At 35.5% G+C, this 18,043-nt stretch overlaps 1 pseudogene; it reads right to left on the bottom strand.

The window, feature by feature from the left end:
* Nucleotides 1-661: 661 nt before the first annotated feature.
* LOC138899995 (uncharacterized) overlaps nucleotides 662-18,043 on the bottom strand; it is a 131,394-nt pseudogene continuing 114,012 nt past the window's right edge.

The raw sequence follows: 18,043 nt of genomic DNA, 5'->3' as shown, positions 1-18,043 counted from the left end.
TTTCATAAGTTAATTGGTTTGGTATACTTGATGTACTTAATCTTTCTTTTACTATTTCTAAATCTTCTTCCATGTCAATTTCTTTATAACTATATTCATTATTGTCAATAACTGTAACTATTCTTTCAAACGGGTTTTCTATTTTGATTTTATTAATTTTATTTTTTGCTGCTATTTTATGTTTTGTTGTTAGGACGTATAGATTTTTACATCTAGCTGTAAATATTTTACTTCCAGGTGTTAATTCTATTCCTGACATTTTCCAGTATAGTACTAATGATTTATCTATATTCTTATCGTTTATTGCTATTGAATAGTTGGCACTTATTATGAATTTGAATTTTTGATATATGAGATTTCCTTTTATTGCACTTATTATGCTTTTTTCTATAGGTTGAATTATTCTATCATCTGCTAAATATATTTCTATAGGGGTATCTATTCCTTCCCTGAAACATGCTTTTATTAGTATTTCAGTTCCTCCTAGGTGTACATATTTAATTGGGTTCTTTGCCTTTATATCTTGTATTTCTTTATTTATTATTCTTTTGTTTATTATTGGTATTTTGGCTTTTCCTTTTGTATATTTACAGTCAATTATATGTTCTTTTTGACTAACCACGTAATATTCTTCTTTTTGTCTTTTGAACCAATTTTTTATTGTAGGTACTTCAAATATTTTTTCGACACTGAGGTCTAATTCTTTTCCTTTTATTTGTTCAAATATATTATTATCAAATATAATTTTTTGTTCTGAGGATTCTTCATCTTTATATTCTTCTCGTGTTATTACTTCTATTTCTTTTTCAGTCATTAGGTTTCATCATCTTCTTTAGTTATTTCATCTTCTATTTCATCTTCTATATCTGATATTTCATATACACTATCTTCACTATCTAGTTCATAGTCTATATATTCTATTTGCATATATTCTTCATCATCAATTATGATTTCAGTTATTTATTTTTTCTTTAAGTTTCTAGGTGCTTTACAGTCTTTAGCTATATGTCCTAATTTTCCACAGTTATAACAAGTACATCTGTTAGTTTCTTTTTTGGTCTAAATGGTCTTTTATTCTGATAATTTTTTACATAATATCTTTTTCTTGGTTTTTTATTTTTATATTTTGACTTATATTTATTATATTTCTTTGTTTTCCATTTTTTATTATAATATTTATCTGTACATCCAAATTGTGGTGCTGTTTTATTTTTACAACATCTTAAGTTTTTTATTAATATTTTTTCCATTTTTGTTTCTTCTTTATATTTTTCACATAATTGTACAAACCATTGTTGTAGGAATTTTATTCTAGCTCCTAAAGTATCTGTTAATCCTGCTTCATTCCATTCTTTTATTATTTTAGAATTAAAAGGTTCTGGTAATTTTGTGAAATATAATTTTCTTATTTCTTTACTTTCTTTTGTATTATATGTTCCTTTATAATAATATTCTCTAAATGCACAAGTATATTCATCTATATAGCACATATTACATATTGCTAATTTTGTTATTAGATTTCTATTTGTTTGTTTTTCTTTATTTTGTTCTTCAATTTCTATAGTCATACTACTAAATTCATTTCTTATGGCTATTTCATATTTGTATAATATTTCTATATTTGTTGTTGCTATTTCACCATTAAATTTTTTATTGCTTCTTAAGGTATCTATACTTTCTCTTGTTAGATTGTGTAACCATAATTTTACGGTTCCTATAAGTGTTCTTTCTATATATCCTGGTGTTTCTGCCATTCCTATTTTATTATCTACTAATTGTTTAGATAAATATCCTATCCATAGTTGGATTGTTTTATTTATATCTGCTACGCAATCTAAATCTAAAAAGTTATATTGTTCAGATATTGGTTTTGGTGTCCATTTTTTATTTAATCTACTATTCCATAGTGTGTCATATCTATCAGATTGTTCATAGTTGGCTGTATAATAATTTGAGTTTAATCCTTTCGGATTTTTTACACCCGATGTACTAGGCTTTTCATCCATATTTACATCTCCTGTGTTTATTTCTACATTTTTTATTTTTTCTATATTTTCTAAAAGTTCTGTATATGTTTCACTTATTTCACTTGATTCTGATTCTGATTTTTGGTCATCTATATTGTTATCTATTTTATCTATTTCTTCAATTCTGGAAATTTCTTCTGGTTGTAATATTTGTTTAAATTTATTTATTTCATCTGTTAATTCTATTTCTTTATTCTTTTCTCTTTGCTTGTTTTCATATAATATTTTTAACATGTTTAATTCTTTTTCTAATGCTATAATCTTTGTGTTTTTAGTTTCTTCTAGTTGTTGTATTTCTTTGCTTGCTTGTTTTTTATTCAAACCTAATAAATTTCTAAATTCTACAAACGACACCGAAACCTATCAAATCACATCCGATTGACCTCAAATTTTGCACATAAGTCACATTTCACGCAACAGACCTATTCAAATTTCCGGAATCGGATTCCGACTCTAATATCAAAAAGTCAAACCCCCAGTCAAACTTCCCAAAAATTTAACTTTTGGCAATTCAAGCCAAATTCCACTACAGACCTCCAAATAATTTTTCGGACACGCTCCTGAGTCCAAAATCACCATACAGAGCTATTGGAATCATCAAAATTTGAATCCGATATCGTTTACACATAAGTCCGCATCCGGTCACTATTTTAACTTAAGCTTTAAACCTTGAAACTAAGTATTCCAATTCCTTCCAAAACCTCACTGGACCCGAACCAATTATCCCGGCAATTCACACAACAATTGTAAAGTATACTTTGAGGAGTAAATGGAAAAACAGAGTTGTAATACTCAAAACGACCGGTCGGGTCGTTACATACATCCTTTAACCAAGCCAATACTAGTAAAAATGATAAGACTATAGAACTTCATAATTTACTAAAAAAATTAAGTTCTATTGAAAAAGAATATACTGCTCTAAGGGCAAAAGATGACTTCCCCGAAAAAAGAAAAAACCTAGAAAATTTAATAAAAACTTCTAAAGAAATTTCTGAAGCAATTACTAAAATAAAAACAATTTCTACAATTAAAGCTAGTGACTCTGAAATCAATAGACTAACTAATGACTCAAGACATTCTAAAAAAAAAATTACTACAATAGAGCATCATTCCAGATGTCCAATTCGAAGAAGATATCTATTTAACTAGCGCCAGTCATAACAGAACTGGAATCACTGAATGGAATATAGATGGGTTAGCAGAAAGCCAAATCTATAAAAACTTCATGAAATTGGAATTGTTGTTACCACTTACAAAATAAAAAATACATCAGATAAATATGCTGCAACTTTAATAATTTCAGGATTAACTGGAATGTTAAAAAATTGGTGGAATAATTATCTTTCCGAAGAAAATAAAAATCAAATCTTAGGAGCCACTACAATCACAACTATAGTAAAAACTAAATCAGGAATGCAAGTTGCAGAACAAGAAGCTAGAGAAGATGCTTCTGCAACTTTAATCTATTGTATTGCTAAACACTTTATTGGAGAACCAAAACTTTTCCAAGATAGGAGTTTAGAACTTCTTAACAACCTTAACTGCCCGAAATTAACAGATTTTAGGTGGTATAAAGATATGTTCATAGAAAAAGTAATGATTAGAGAAGACTGCGGTAGTGCTTTCTGGAAAGAAAGATTTATCAGTGGTCTACCAAGATTATTTGCCGAAAAGGTAAGAACAAAAATCAAAGATAGATTCAACGGCCAAATTCCTTACGATAATCTTACTTACAGAGATTTAATCAGTTTTATTAACGTAACAGGTCTTGACTAACCTAAAACTCAAAAGTCTTATTAAAAAGGACATACTTCAATCCAAAACAGAGTTAGGTAGTTTTTGCCAAGACTTTGATTTAAAAATAATTGCTGCTCCATCTAAAAGAGCAAAACAACATAAAAAATTTTCTAAAAAATCCAAAAGACGCCATAAGCATAAAGAAAAGAAAGAAGGAACCCCTAAAAAGAGAAGGTTCAAAAGACGTTCTAAAAAGGAACACGGTGATAAATGTTGGTCATGTGAAAAGACATGGCATAGAGCTAATGAATGCAAAGTCACTAACAAAAAGAAGAAAAAGGTTAACACCTTAGAAATTGATGAAAATACTAAAGAAAAGTTGTTCGCCATTCTTGAACAAAATGATAATAGCACATCATCGTCATCATCAGATGAAAGTTATTCTGACAGTGACGATGAATGAATCAATATGGTATATAGCTCAGACAGCAGCAATAGCTCTAAAGAAGACAACTGTAGCTGCACTGGTGCAATATGTGTGTGAGCACAAAATTCTATTAAAGTCATTACTAATGACTCCAAAGAAGTATTATTTGATATTATTAATCACATAGATGATGAAGAAATCAAAAGAAAATATTTAACAGATATAAAAAAATATCATCATTAATCATAAAGGAAACCATCATAAAATAGAACCTTTTAATATGAAAGAAGTAATGAATAGATTTTCTGTCAAAGATGATAAACCTACTATTCAACATCTACAGATAGAATTCAAATCTGTAAAAGATGAACTAAAAACGGTTAAGCATAGACTTGACAAAATAGAAATGGAAAATCTCACAAAAGAAATATTACAAGAAGCCAATAAATCAACTGGTAAATATTTCACAGAAGATGATAAATCAAGAAATGATAACGATTCAGTAAATGGTATTGTTGTGGCCAAAATTACAAGAGTAAATGCCCAAAGCTACCATATTCCTATTACCTTAAAAATAAAAGATATTACGCTAAGTAAATTAGCACTACTAGACTCAGGTGCAGATAGAAACTGCATAATAGAAGGAATAATACCAACTATGTACTTAGAAAAAAGTACTACAAAATTATATTCTGCCGCAGGAGAAAAATTAAAGATAGATTATAAATTATCAAAAGCCCACATTTGTAATGATGGAATCTGCTTTATAAACGATTTTGTGGTAACTAGAGATATAAATGAAAAAATTATCCTAGGAATACCATTTATAACTCAGATTAAACCATATCATGATAACTTAGATGCAATATGCACTACAATATTAGGAAAAGAAATAAATTAGTTTTAGAGAACGACTTTGTCAGGTCAACTGACATAAACTCTCGTAGCGTTCAGTCCAACTCCAAAATTAGGAAACACTCTACTCTAGCAAACATAGGTCATGTTGCATAAGCCTTATGTGAGTCAGTCCTTGGTATAAACTCATGATTAGGAAAGTAACCTTAATGTCAAAAGGTCATGCACCCAACGAGATGCATTTCGTGGAACGACAAACCAGTCTAGAGAAGACGCTAAAGATCCGGAGCAAACACTTACCAAACCCTTTTCACTTCTCCATAATTAAAATCAACCACAACCTTCCCTAAATCAATATGGTTATCGTTGTACATCAAAAGCAGAAGCAGTGGTGGCGATATATTCACTGATAGAGATGAGATTAGAATTCACTTAGGAGCATTGACCGATTTGATGAACATTCAGGCCGACAAAGTCCTTACTAGACTGCTAATAGAATTCTGGGACCCAGCTAAGGTAGTTTTCAAGTTCGTCGACTGTGAATTGGCACAAACATTGGAGGAAGTCACTAGCTTCATAGAGTTACCATTTGCCGGGAGAAAACCAATACTGCCAGTTGTCATGCACGACCACATGTTTCTTCATGTATTGGCTCTGACAAACAACAGGAATCTGAGAAACATTAATGACGGTTGGGTGAGCATAGGTTAACTGTTCGACAAGCTCAGACACATGGAAAGTTACGAGTGGCATATGAAGGAGTTTCAATGCAATCAAACAACCTGGGAGAATCTTTTTCCTTTAACCTTCTCTCTGGCATTGTTGGGATTAACTGTCTTCCGGCAATGGAAAGGACGAACCAACATCAACCTGTTGCCCCTGATCTCGGCAACGTTTCCAGGAAATCTCCACATCACCCTGGTCCCCATGATATTAGCAGAGACATTCCTTTGACAGAGAGGCCACTATCGACTATTTTGTGAGTATCACTAAATTGATCCGGAGACACAATGAGAGGATGAGGCACTGTGTCACACCGCACGGGAAAGAGTAATGGAGAGTCATGCTGACCCATCTGAGTGGAGAATGGGTGAACTGGAAGCTTTCGTGGTTAAGTGGCAGGGCAATTCTGAGGACTGTGGGAAAATACTTCATCGAGCTAGTGAGACTTGAAGGTATTCAGTCGTATGCACCTCTACGAGTTCTAAGGCAATTTTGTATGATCCAAAGTGTATCCATCTGGCCGAGGACAAATCTATATGAAGATGACTTCAAGGGACAAATCTCGATCCCAATGTTGAGGAGGCTTCAAGATGAATGGAATGACTTGATCATGATGCCAATGGGTCAGAATTCTTGGTGCAGTCCTGAATACTTCGTATGGATCAATGAGGAGGATGAGTTGGCTCAACCGAGTAGAGAAGGATTGACCGGGTTAGAGGATTCAGTAGCAGCTTTACAAATATATCAGGAGATTGTCCTCAGTATCTCGTCACCATGGCCATGCATCGGCAAGTAGTTCTAGGGTCGGTCCACCACATGTTGCAACCACTAGAGGACAATGATCGGGTGATTGAGTACATACATATTGAATTAGAAACAGAGCCGGAAGAGGATCCTGAAGAAGGGCATGAGTACAACAACGATGAGATGGAAGAATTTGAAGAGGACCCTGAGGAGGAGCTGGAAGAAGAAAGCTTGGGTGGTGACTCCGGGGATTATTATTAGTGGCCAGTTGATTTCTCTTGTACCCTTTGTCTTGTACGCTTTTTCAGTTCCCTAAGGGCATGCCTATAAGCCCAATTAATCTTGTGAATGTTGAAAGACAATCTTGTAACCATCGCTCCCTGCTATTGTAATCCAAATCCTATCAATGAAAAATCTAAAGTTTGCTCTGGATCTAAATGTGTCAAATCTAATTGTTCATCAAACATTCGTGATATAGGCCTACCTCAGGCAAAGAGAGGTCCCTCACATCTTAGGAAACACGCTTATTTGAATACTTGAACTGACTGCTCCATGTGCTTACATTTGTACAATTGCTGAAACTAACTGCTATTTTCTATTTTCTAGATTTAGTGCTTTACTTTATTCCCCAAAACAGAGGTTGGTTTGTGTTGACATTTAAAAGTGGCCGAACCACCATATAATTTGATATCATAAGGAAAGATGTCTACAATCGATGACCCGGACGGAAATGCTCTAGTAATAGCCAAAAATCCAGGGTAAACTGGGGAGAAGAATCATACTCGAAATGATGAGCACGTTGCTAGAATGGCGCAGGAAATGGAATCACTGAGAGAAGAAGTACAGCATATGAAATAAAAGTTCACAAAATTGAACAAACTTTAAAAACCCCGAAAATGGAGGAAAAGATTAAAAGTTTTCAAGAAACACTCTGTCACGACCCGAAATTCCCACATTAGGACCATGATGGCGCCTAACATTTCATTTGCTAGGCAAGCCAACATTAGAATAATATTATCTATTTTTAAAATAATTTTTAAATTTATTAATAATCAAAGAACAAATGCGAAAGTAAAGTCTGAAATGTAGTGAATAATCTATAGAAACAACAATGTCTAAATACCACCCCAAAATTGGTGTCACAAGTGCACAAGCTTCTAGAATAATACAAAGGTCTGAATAAAATAAAGCTATCTGGAAATAAACATACATCTAAAGTAAAATAGACGAGGACTTCAGAACTGCGGACGCCATGCAGTTATACCTCAAGTCTCCTCTGGTAGCTGAAATCCGAGCAAGTTTGTGGTACGCCGCTGGGACCAACTCCAAAATCTGCACAAGAAGTGCAGAGTGTAGTATCAGTACAACCGACCCCATGTATTGGTAAGTGCTGAGCCTAACCTCGACGAACTAGTGACGAGGCTAAGGCGGTTCACTTACATTAACATGTACGCAATATTAATAACAACAAAAAATAATAGAAATAAAACAGGTAATTCATTTATAATAATTGAAGCCAACTCAGCTCTCATAATCCATTATCATTTCAACCAGTTCTGTTGCAGCGTGTAACCCGCTCTCACAATATATTCACATTTAATTATGTTGCAGCATGCAACCCGCTCTCCCAATATATTCCTTTTAATCAAGTCTATCATATATTTATTTCAATCAAGTATATATATAGAATTTTAAATAAGTCTGTTGCGGCGTGCAATCCGATCCCCCAATATTGACTTTTAAATAAGTCTATTGCGGCATGCAATCCGATCCCCCAATATTGACTTTTAAATAAGTCTATTGCAGTGTGCAATCCGACCTGTATGCCCAACCACACTACACTGCTCTCCAAAAATACAATGTTAATTGTGTGCCTCGATCTGAGATAATAGACATGGGCACACTATGAAGGCAAACAATCTCTTGAATATAAGTCTGAGCCAGCTGCTCTGAAGAGTAGGTAGTCATGACCGGAATATAGTGTGTAGACTTAGTCAGTCTGTCCACAATGACCCACACTGCATTGAATCTCCTCAAGGTCTGAGGAAGCCCAACTACAAAATCCTTAATGATACGCGTCCACTTCCACTCTGAAATATCAAGCCTCTGAAGCAGACCACCCTATCTCTGATGCTCGTACTTTACCTACTGATAGTTCAAATACCAAGCAACATACTCAACAATATCTTTCTTCATCCTTTGCCACTAATAGTGCTGCCTGAAATTATGGTACATCTTCGCGGCCCCCGGATGAATGGAATACCGCAAACTATGGGCCTTCTCAAGAACCAACTCTCACAACCCATCAACATTCGGAACACATATCCGACCTTGAAGCCTCAATACCCCATCATCTCCAATAGTCACCTCCCTAGCATCCTTGTGCTGCACCGTGTCCCTTATGACAAGCAAGTGGGGATCATCATAGTGACACTCCTTTGTGGTGACCAACTGGGAATTATGAGATTTAGCATTATGTTCGGTGGTTTGAGGTCTTGAGTAGATTCATATGATGTATCATAACTTGCATGTATAGTTGGTTTTGGTCTTCGAGAGGTTCGGGGTTTATTTGGAAGAGAAATTCTCAATTTGGAAGCTTTAAATTGGAAGAATGATCGAGGTTTGACTTTTATGAGAACGACCTCGGAACTGTGTTTTTATGCTTCTAGTAGGTTTGTATAGTAATTTTGGACTTAGGCTTAGGCCCAAAATTGGATTTGGAGGTTCCTCGGTTGCTTTGGCTCGTTTGCTGAAAGTTCGCAATTTGAAGGTTTAGAATTTTCCTAAGTTTGACCATGGGTTCAATTTGTGGCTATCGGGTTTGGATTATAGTTTTGGGACTTGGATTAAGTCCCTTTTATAATTTGTAACTTGTGTGCAAAGTTTGGTATTATTCCGAGTTGGTTTGGTAGGAATCAGACGCTTGGTTGTGATTTTAGTGGTTCTTGAGCTTCATTGTGAATTCTATGTGTTTTGGTGCCAATTCATGGTTCTGGATGTTATCTTGGTGATTTTAGACTTGTGTGGATGTTTTTCATAGAGCCGCGTGGTCTCGGGTGAGTTTCAGATGCGTTTCGAAGTGATTTGAGTGAGTTAAAGATTTGATGGTTTTGGGCTGATGCTACAGGTCTCGCAAATGTGAGACCCTGTTTGCATTTGCAGACCTCGCATTTGCGAACCTCGCGTTTGAGAGGTGGAAATTGCATTTGTGAGGTTGGATGGTTCTAGGGTTTTTTCTTTTGCAAAATTTTTGATTGCAATTGCGATGGGGCTTTTGGACAGGGGTGACTGTAATTGCAATCAAGGGGTCACTTTTGCGAAGGGGGCTATGTTCGCATTTGCGAAGATTGTGTCTCTTTGGCGACATTCCCTGGGCTATTCCGGCAATGGTTTTAGATTCCTTTTTCACATTTGCGATCCCCTGGTCGCAAATGCGATATCTGCAACTGGTTTAAAGGATGAGATTTCGGGACTTAGTCTCATTTTTATCACATTTTGAACCCTTGACTTGGTGGGAGGTGATGTTTCGAGGGGATTTTCACATCTAGCTATTGGGTAGGTGATTTTGACTCAATTTTAATATTTTAACTTGATTTAAAATCATGGGATTTGAAAGACATTTTCGGGGAATTGTTTACTATGTTTTGAAAAATAAATATTTGAGATTTGAGAGTCGAATTGGACTCGGCTTTGAAAACCAATCACACCTTGGGACTCCTGGGGTTATGGATAGTCTAGATCTATCCCTTGACTCAGGTTTTGACTGGGTGGTCCCGGGGTTGACGTTTTTGAAATTGGACAAAGATCTCAACTTTTTAATTGAAATTGAATTCTCTTGCATTGTTTGATATTATTAAATTTTGTTTTGCTAGATTTGATCCAGGCGGACGTGAATTTTAAAGGAAAAGATATTTTTGAGTGTTGATTTGGGCAATTTTAGGTAAGCATCTTGCCTAACCTTGTGTGGGGGAAATTCCCCTTAGGATTTGTCTTAATTGCTTATTTGTGTTATGTGTAAACGACGTGTACACGAGGTGACGAGTGTGTACACATGCGTATCTGTGCCTCATGACCGGTTTTCACCCGTGGTTTCTTTTATTTCCTTATTGTGATTGAGAGGTCCATGTATTACGTGTTTCTATCACTTTGGATAATTACTTGAGTCTATGATCCGTGCTAAAAATCATGTTTTAGGATCGTATTTCCTAAACTGGCCAAGTTGGGCATTTGTAGGATTGTTACTGATTTGAGTTAGCTTTCATGCTTATATGTTGAACACTCATCCACATTTCCTTATTGAATTGTACTTGTGCACTGCGTTGGCAGATTATGAATTTATGTCTTGGTGACAATTGTTGGCATGTTATGTTTTTATGATTGTGGCACATGTTGACTTGTTGGGTGAATTGTTCGGGTTTTTGCACGAGGTTTCTACTGTACTATTATTATTGTTGATATTTCACATGTGGCGAGACAAGGTGGGTTATATCGTATTTGCACATGTGGCGAGACAAGGTGGGATGATTGTTAAAACATGTGTGGTGAGACAAGGTGGGCATTTACTTTATAGTTGCGCATGCGCTGAGATAAGGGTGGCAATGTGGGGATGATATGTGATGGACTGGGGGCATTTAAGTGATGATGTTCATGTTGTGGTGAAAAGGGGGTATTCTTGTTTGTGCTTATGCCTTCCTTATGTGTTCATGCATTTTTACATGAGCTTGTTGTGTGATATCTAATGTGCCAATCCATGCCTCTGTTATTACTTGATGATTTGGTTGCCAAGATGGATTTACCTGAATGGAGTTGTTATATCGTATTTTGGTTGTGTTGTTGCTAATGTGACCGATTAAAGTTGTTATCATGCATTACTATGTTTTATCCTTGAAGAGTTCTCTTGAACGTGTTCTTTGAAAAATTTGATTATAAAGTGGCAAGAGGTCTTTGTTGTGCAGGTGTGACTTATGTTGTGGCACGAGGTCTTTTCCGTGCGAGGGTGATTGACAATGTGGGCACGAGGTGCCATATGTGTGCGATTCTATTTGATGACTTGCTGTGAAACTAAGCCTTTATTTGTATTAAATTGTTATCACTTGTTCTGATAAGATTCCAATTATTTCTTTCTGTTAATCTTTTTGTTGCCAGTCTTTGATATTTTTGCATATGTTATTTTACTAGTAAGTGTCTTGACTTGAACCTCGTCACTACCCAAAATTACATCATAAAGCTTACGAATTTAATTTCTCAAAATGGCTCGTTACAAGGCAAATCTTAGCTCGATATTTTCGCAAATTAAATCCGATTTTTCCCAAACTTTATATTTTATATCCAAACATCATATATAGTCATATAAAGACTTTAAAATCATTTAAATCATTATTAAGAAGTCTCTTATTCATCTTAACTTAAGACTTTGGTAAACATTTCTTATCCTTGTAGAAGGATTTCGTCCTTTTTGAGCTTACAGTAGATAATCTTGTAATGATAGTGATGTCTGAAGTATGGGGTGTAACAACATTAAATCACATCATATACTTTCAAATAGGATCTCATTTACGAGCTTACATCAATTGACTTACGACGTACTTTCACGTACAAAAACATGGGGTGTAATGTCATTCCCCCCTTTTGAACATTCGTCCTTGAATGTTGACTGGTGTGCTTATCAGTCTCATAACCTATAGATCTTGCGAATAATTTAATATTGTCCTTACCATCTAGGCAATTGCTCTATGAATAAATTCAAAGACCAGGGCATTCCCTCCTTTAGTCCTCTTCCCATATCACGACTTGTGGTCAGAATTCTTCCAATCTCGTAACTTTGATTACCTTCTGTGATGCAGCCTATATGACTCTGTCCTTTTATGCGTGGATCTTCTCTCCTTTTTTCTCCAGATTTTTTCCAATCTCTTGGCCTCACTTTGTGAACATATACAGAACTATGACAAGATGTCCCTCGGGGCATATATAGGTGTACTGAAGTTCTTTGCTTGGTACTTTGTTGAACTTACGACTATTGCTATATTTTGTTTCATAGACTTAGTTATCTATGCTTATGGACTTACTATATTTATGTAGGTTATACTATACCATAACACTTATTTCGATTTATTACTACCTAGGTCTGCTACCCAACTCCATGTTACTCTCTCACTGCTTATCCTATATGTATAAATCCAACTCCTTTAATGCTTCCTAATTACCGTTCATCTTAATAATGACGATCTAATATCATCCCATACTTTGGAACTTTTACCCCTTTATTGACGATTCACCCTAATATTAATCTATAATCTACCACTGATAGCTTGAAACCTCTTACGTAATACCTTGTCACTAGGGCTCACGTCTCATCGGGGAACATTTGAAGTGATTTGCCTGATCCACCTAGGGACAATACTATACTTCAATAACCGTATTTCATAGCATCCCAATGTGATTCATCATATGGGTTCTAATCCAGTGCAATTCATGAAATCCTTTTTTTCTCAAAATCATAACTCAATCAAAGGCCTAAACATCATCCTCTTATCTATCACAAATACACCCTTATTCTACTACAAGGGCAACATTTCACCTCTTCAAATTTCTCCTAGTCTTAGACTCCTACGAGTCAATTCAAGCTATAATGAGCTTTCTATACCTTACGGAAACCATCCGCTCTCTTAATTTGATGGGCTTAATCCCGAGGCCTTACCTATCCTCTTCACCTTCTCACTCATCTTTACTTATCCTTACTCCTATATACCTAAACCCTTGTCACTCTATGATACTTTAGCTTGCGAAATATACATATCTATTCATACTACCTGCAACCTTCCTTTAACTTGCTAGCACCATATATTTCCTTTTGTGCCTTCTCAGTTGCCTTTAAACATAAGCAATTATTTTTCCTGATCGTTCTGCCACTTGTTGCATGAATACATGGCTTATCTCATTGCCCACAGATACTGGAATTTTCGGTAACTCATATGATCTCAAATATCACCTTTTGATTTTTTTCTTCTTCCCGTTCATTACACATGATAGGTGCCACTTTCTTATGGAGTACATACAATGTTATAGTGAGACTGTTGTTACATGACCATTTCTTCTTTATGTCACTATGATTAAGTTAAAGCGTTCTTCCTTATTTTCTCAGCTAGTCTTTCTTTGTAGTACTTAGGGGAGACCCTTTGACTCCTGTAAAGCTGCGAGCTTATTACATCATATACCCGGAAGGATTTTTTTGATGTTCTTACTAGCCTATAATTATCCTTGGTTATTTACCTCCGTGCCTTTGTGCTCGTATGGTTACTTTTGAATGCAAATTTGATTGTCTCCTTAGTGGCACTCTCTCTTATTTCCGTAACACTTATACGGTACCTTTAATTACCCCAACTCCTATCCGAAAAAGTTTCAACGATTGCGATCTCGTATAAAAGAGACTGAATTCCCTATGCTGGGGTTCACTATATTTATCTTGCATGATCTGCTGATTTGTCTATGACCTCTTGTCTAGCCATAACTAGGCTCTTCCTGAATCAACTACAGACTACTCGTTGGTCCATTCTCATATCTACATTCTGCGTAACCCCTCTTGGGTTATGTCCTTTGTCTTAACTTACCTCTCGTACGGGATCTTTATGTATCATGTATTCATTCCCACTTATTTATCAAAATCATCGGGTGCGGAACCCTTACTGCTTCTCCCCGACGTCATTCTTGCATAATGTTCTGGAGTCATATCACATCTGTAGGATCTGAATAAATGCAATCTCATTCCTTTCGCCTTTTTACCGCATTCTTCCTTTACTATTCCATAGTTACCTCTTCATCTTTGGCGTTTTTTTTCACATCTTCACTAACATCTTACTCGCCTTGCGATAACCCTTCTATACTAGGGATAATTGAATTTCTTATGCACAAGTGTGTCACTTAGTGTAACTGGCACACTTAGTCCCTTAAGCTTAACTCTGCTCACCGTGCTTGCTTTTGGGAAGCGTCTTCCTGAATGAACTGTAAAGGTTATTATTTTGTTGTCCATTCTATTATTGTCGGAATGCTATCTCTAAAATTCTCACGATGCCGACTATTATAAAATCCTTCAGTCCCTAATTCATGTTCAGTTTATCTTGTTCACCAGCCCATACTGATTTCTATTACTCTGAGGGTCTAACTTTTCCTTCTGGTAATCACGTTGGAGTCACCAACTCATTTCTCAAAATGGAGATGTAACTTTATGGCTTATACTCTTTTATTGCCTCAAGGCCTGTCACCTCTTGTCTTTTCCTTCACTTGACTATACACTGTATCATCCTGTCATATTTTGATTTACCGTTATCATCCATTTATCACATCTACTCATAAGGCTTCATTTACTCTCTTCTTATTCTCCTGCTAATATTTCTGTCTCCCACTTTATTCTAACAACTTCAACAAAATATTCTTTTGCTTTTACCTCCCCTTGATCCATACACTGGCTCTTCGGGTCGCCTAGCATTCTCTCTTGGCTAGGAACTGGTACCATACTAAGGTAAATATTTATCCCTTCTAGGATTCCAGTGCCTATCCTCTGAATTTTACGAACATGCTAGTATTCATATCTAACTTTACTATTTTTTAGTGAACCATATGGATGTCTCACAAGGAGAACTATCACAACGTTTCCAATATCCTTCAGAAATGTTAGCTAATGCTAATAATCCATCCAGCATTTTAGGTTATTCTAACCCCAGCTAGATCCTCATATCCCATCCTTCTCTTAAACAATATCAGTTAGCTCCCATATGGCATAACTAGGATGGGTGTGGCCAATTGTATATATCTCTGTTATTGTTGAAGGTACCTCAAAATGCTTATATTTCTCTGCCCTAATAATCTTCATTAACTAGGTACCTCGTACCCTTCTTCATCTTGCTTTTTTTACTTGCTGAAACTTGTATCAATCTTTTGATTCTCTTATTTCTTTTTACCATATAGGTGGATAGATATTCTTGCATTAGGGCTCTTTATCAAGAAGCTTACATATCTTAGTATACACATGATCTGCTGAAGACCTCACACTTACTCATCATAAGCATGATGTAAAATCGAGTTTCTCTTACTTAACTCTTCCACAGCCATATTCAATCTCTTACCAACCATCTTTTTGGATATAGATATTGTTGTATTACGAATAAAATAGAATTTAAGAGTTTGAATACTTACAACTGGGCACTACCACACGATCTAGAGTAAGAAGAAAGAGTGACAGTCCTAAATGCCCTGTAGCCTCCTGCTTATAAGTGTGGTACACAACACAACCATAAACAAGACTCTACTAGACACGGCTTGTACTCCCTAGGATAGAACTTCTCTGATACCACTTTTGTCACGACCCAAACCGATGGGCAGCGATGGGCACCCAATGCCTTACCTAATCGAGAACCAACGTAATGTATATTTCTTATCATACCACCGTGGATAAATGGGCCAGAAGTGACGTCATGCGATAACTAGAATAAAACATAAGGGAATACTAGACATAAGACGACCCAACATGGAATACAAACTTATACATGTGACATACGGGCATATAAGACCGACATGAACATTTTATTACTCAAAACATAGGCCGATAAGGCCATACAAGCATTCATATATATGACATCTGTCTACAAGCCTCTAAGAGTACATAAATGTCATAAAGGTTGGGAAAGGCCCCGCCATACCAATAAATACATGTCAAATTCATACTCACCAAATAGGAAACTCCGGAGCAAGTGGAGTGCACAAACACATTCTGCTGAGCTGATAGCCTACTAGGAGAACTCTCAACCTGTCTATCGGGACCTGCGAGCATGAAACGCAGCGTCCCCAGGCAAAAGGGATTTCAGTACAAATAAAGTACAGAGTATGCAAGGCATGAAAGTAGTATATAAAAGACATGAAAGAAATATGGAGTAAAATACTCAACCTGTAATTCTGAATAGATCTATGAATCATGTAAAATTTATAATGTCATGCACGTGCGTATGAATGTCATACCATGCATAGGTATATGCGTACATAATATCATCAAGACTCTGAAGGCATCTCATCATATCATCTCAGCCATTGTGAGCGATATCATCAACGTATACAAGCTGATCAGGTGGAGGTACGTATATAACGCCATAACCTTTTCCCATACCCCATATTCATAGAATATACATGTATATAAAGCCATCTGGTCATGGGTCAATGTACATGTATAAATGAATGCAATAAATAAGGAAGTAAGTCAATAAGATCTCTCAGAATGTCATAAGACCCATGAATAGACGATATGATAGAAGGACATATGGGGAAACAAGAACATAGGCAACCCTAGTACTTCTAGGAATAGAATCATTTGTGAAAGTTGCGTGCTTGCTCGTTTCATTGCATTAAATGGATCATGCCAAAAGTAAAGAAGGGATAGCCTTAATGTACCTTAACTCCATTGAGTCCTTAATACCTTCAATGCAATTAATAAAACAACTCAACTCAATCTACCATAGCATAAGGAGATTCAAAATCAGTGTTGAGTAAAGGCTAAGTCCGCAACTTAAACTAGTAGCTTGTTTACGTAAATTTGCGCAGCATATCCCCTGTAACAAGAGCCTCCTCCAATACCATATACCAACAGCAATGACCAGAGCAATCCAGGAATACAAAATTATCAATAACAAGACACCATATAACAATAAGAAGTCACAACTACTTCACGACGAGCGGCAAGCTCCAATTGGAATCCGTATACCCCATATCACCCCTTTTAGACTTCTTCATTTAACTTAATAGTATCATTAACATGATAATGAATTCACTCATCAATGATTCCATCCTTATATCATATATTTATAACAAAGAAAATAATCAAGAACTCCAATTATCCTCAATTAGCAACTTTATTCACTAGTTCATGTCTAGTCCATCCATTTAACTTAATCAATGTCAAGATAACCTTAAGAGCATACAAGAACACAATATACAAACCTCCTACAATATCTTCAAGTAGAAATCCAAGTTACATTTAGCTTATAACATCCCTCAATGTCAATACAACACCATAGAAGTGACTTAAGCTAATCTTCACTTGCAATCTCAAGTTTCATATGCTTCTTTCATCAATTTACTTGATCAACATATATACATGCATAACAACAGAAACCATATCGTAATGAAGTTATTTTCACCATTTTCTAGCCATAACAACATATATATATATATATATATATATATATATATATATATATATATAGCCTTAAAACAACCCAATAAAAGAAATCAACATCTCTTCCTCTTTCAAGTGTTATCTTGTAATCTTCATCCAAATAACTTAACCAACACATAGATAAGATTAATCCCAAGAAATAGGGTGTTATACATACCTTAAATAATCTGGAAAACCTCAAACCAAAGCTTCCCTTAGCTTACAAGCACCCTTAATCACATCATAACACCATAAAGACTCTCTTATTCACTTAGTATAACCTTGATGTTTGATAATGGTGTATTTCGTTGGAATGTTCTGGGAGCCCCGACC

This window comes from Nicotiana tomentosiformis, chromosome 10, assembly GCF_000390325.3.
Source record: "Nicotiana tomentosiformis chromosome 10, ASM39032v3, whole genome shotgun sequence".
In the NCBI taxonomy this organism is placed as follows: Eukaryota; Viridiplantae; Streptophyta; class Magnoliopsida; order Solanales; family Solanaceae; genus Nicotiana; species Nicotiana tomentosiformis.
Note: the sequence above shows the minus strand (reverse complement) of the source record. Positions and strands in the feature narration are given on the sequence as shown.